Source organism: Schistocerca cancellata, chromosome 1 (genome assembly GCF_023864275.1).
Source record: "Schistocerca cancellata isolate TAMUIC-IGC-003103 chromosome 1, iqSchCanc2.1, whole genome shotgun sequence".
Taxonomy (NCBI): Eukaryota; Metazoa; Arthropoda; class Insecta; order Orthoptera; family Acrididae; genus Schistocerca; species Schistocerca cancellata.
The window spans coordinates 264,598,356-264,601,305 of NC_064626.1; the positions used below are offsets into that span (position 1 = coordinate 264,598,356).

Sequence of the window (2,950 nt, forward strand, 5' to 3'; positions counted from 1 at the left end):
AAAATGACGGGAGACTCAAAGCACTCAATAATTTCAAGCTGTCATAGGTAGATCTTTGCTGGAAAGTAACTCAAATGAAAAGTCATATGACTTCAATAAATCATGCGTCTCTGGCATTTAAATGATGTCACCAAACCAAGAGACCACATATTCGGAGAAAAAGTATATCAAAAACGACAGTTACCGATTTAACCACTCTGTTTTGTTTCTTAGGATTCCTTGGCTTAGTCGGTAAATACGGAACCCTTATAGGATTGATTTGTTGTCCATCTGTATGTCTGCCGGACTGTTAAGACCCCTATTATCCAGGAGCCTGTAGACATATCGAGTTCAAATATATATCACACACTGAGGTCTAAGGCCTCTTAGCGATATAAAAAATTTAAGCTTTTATGTCAATGTAATAAAAAGATACGGCCATTTATGTAACAGTTTGACACTCGCAACTCATACGCTGCTGTCCAAATTAAAGCAACAAACAAAAATTTTGCAACGTTGTGTTTATTTTGCTACATAACAGTATGAACAGGTGATAATAATGTATAAACAGTGTAAAGGATACAGCACATAATCAACTGCAACACGCGTAACGGCAGACAAAAATGTTCTTTGTTTGTTTTTTTGTTTTTTTCAACTTAACGGATTTGCACACACTTTCTGACAACTGGATTATGAGCTCTTTATGGGTTGTGACAACCTATGGCACCAATACAGGCCTGACATGCTGCGAATAATGTCATGAATCTCATGTTGAGGCAATAACGCCCGTTCTTCGTGCAGAGCTGCTCACAGGTCTTGGGAGGTGGTTGGTGAATCCTGACGTGATGCAACCCTTCTCTGTAGTGTATCCCAAATATGCTCCATGGAATTAAAAGCGGGAGAGTGAGCAGGCCACGACATCAGTGCAGGATCTTCCGTTTCCAAGAGCACATCAACCACCCATTGCCTTATGAGGTCGAGCATTATCGTCCATCAGTACGAAGTCTGGGCGCTCAGCACCTCGTAACAGACATGCATGAGATCCCACGAACTCCTCACGGTACTTGAGAGCAGTTTAAATCTTGCTGATTCACCTCTGCAGTTTCATGAAGAGGTGTTCGAGTGGTCAACATAGTCCCTGCCCACACCATTAGGTTGGGTTGGGTTGTTTGGGGGAAGAGACCAAACAGTAAGGTCATCGGTCTCATCGGATTAGGGAAGGAAGTCGGCCGTGCCCTTTCAAAGGAACCATCCCAGCATTTGCCTGGAATGATTTAGGGAAATCACGGAAAACCTAAATCACGATGGCCGGACGCGGGAATGAACCGTCGTCCTGCCGAATGCGAGTCCAGTGTGGTACCACTGCGCCACCTCGCTCGGTCCACACCATTAGGGATCCTCCTCGATGTCGGTCTTTTTCCGTTATGTTTGTGTCTCGAAATCGTGTTCCACGTGCCCTCCAGATCCGAATCCGTCAAGAATCACTCTTCAGACCAAATCGGGATTCATCTGTGAAAAGAAAATGGGGCCACCGTTCGACCGCCAAGGTGGCATGTTGACGGCTCCAATCTAGATGTTTCCTTCTGGGAAGACACGCCACAGATAAACAGGCAGCAGGTCACCAAAAATAAAGGCCACTTTGCTGAAGCCTTCTTTACACCGGTTGCCTCGATACAACACGTCCAGCTGATGCTGCGAAGTTAGATGCCAGCTGCAGTGCACTACTTAGGCGGTACGTCGTGCCCTTACGGCCAAATAACGGTCCACTCTTTCTGATGTCACACATAATCGACCCTATCCTGGTCTCCGGGATACAGTTTCGGGTTGTGTAAACTGTCAAAATGGTTGAAATGGCTCTAAGCACTATGGGACGTAACATCTGAGGTCATCAGTCCCCTAGAATTATAACTACTTAAAAATAACTAAGCTAAGGACATCACTCACATCCATGCCAGCGGCAGGATTCGAACTTGCTACCGTAGCAGTAGCGCAGTTCCGGACTGAAGCGCCTAGAACCGCTCAACCACAGCAGCCGGCTGTGAACTATCAGCTCATCCGAAAAACAACAGAACGATTCACATTAAGCCATGCGGCCATATCAGTTTGCGCTATTCTTTGATACTCGTAGATCCACTGATCAAAACCCTTATGGTCCCACTGACCTAAAATCGTGAAATTTGTTAAGAAGTGGAGTTTCACAGTACAAGTAAAGGAAATAAATCCGAAAACTATTAAAAAACGTATTTTTTATCCGAATGTCAGTCTCTCCGTTTGCTAAGAACCATTTTTATCAGTAATTACGATTTCTATATATGACGGTAGTATCTGTTCCCGAAAGAACAGTTACCGTGGATGACCATGCAGCTTTGCTAGAAATGAAATGATAATTAAATGGACACCCTAGCTGCAAGCAGGCGTTGATGTACTTCATTGGGGACATGTTGAAAATGTGTGCTCCGACCGGGACTCGAACCCGGGATCTCCTGCTTACATGGCAGACGCTCTATCCATCTGAGCCACCGCGGGCACAGAGGGTAGTGCGACTGCAGGGACTTATCCCTTGCACGCTCCCCGTGAGAGCCACATTCCCAACATGTCCACACCACTACACTCGTAGTGGCCCTAACAGATGTTTGCCCATCATATATAGTTAAAATATGGCTTCCCGGCCATTGACCTTCTTGTGCGAACGCACGCGCTATGGTCGAACTCGTACGGGACTTGGTAGATTAATCTGCCACGAGTAATGAGTATGATGTGCAAACATCTATTAGGCGCACTACGAGTGTAGTGGTGTGGACATGTTGGGAATGTGGATCTCACGGGGAGCGTGCAAGAGATAAGTCCCTGCAGACGCACTATCATCTGTGCCCGCGGTGGCTCAGATGGATAGAGCGTCTGCCATGTAAGCAGGAGATCCCGGGTTCGAGTCCCACTCGGAGCACACATTTTCAACATGTCTCCAATGAAG

At 45.9% G+C, this 2,950-nt stretch overlaps 1 non-coding gene across 1 annotated transcript; it reads right to left on the reverse strand.

The window, feature by feature from the left end:
- Window positions 1-2,431: 2,431 nt before the first annotated feature.
- Trnat-ugu (transfer RNA threonine (anticodon UGU)) lies at window positions 2,432-2,506 on the reverse strand. Its single transcript has one exon. It is a non-coding gene; the product is annotated as a tRNA-Thr (tRNA).
- Between the last annotated feature and the right edge of the window lie 444 nt (window positions 2,507-2,950).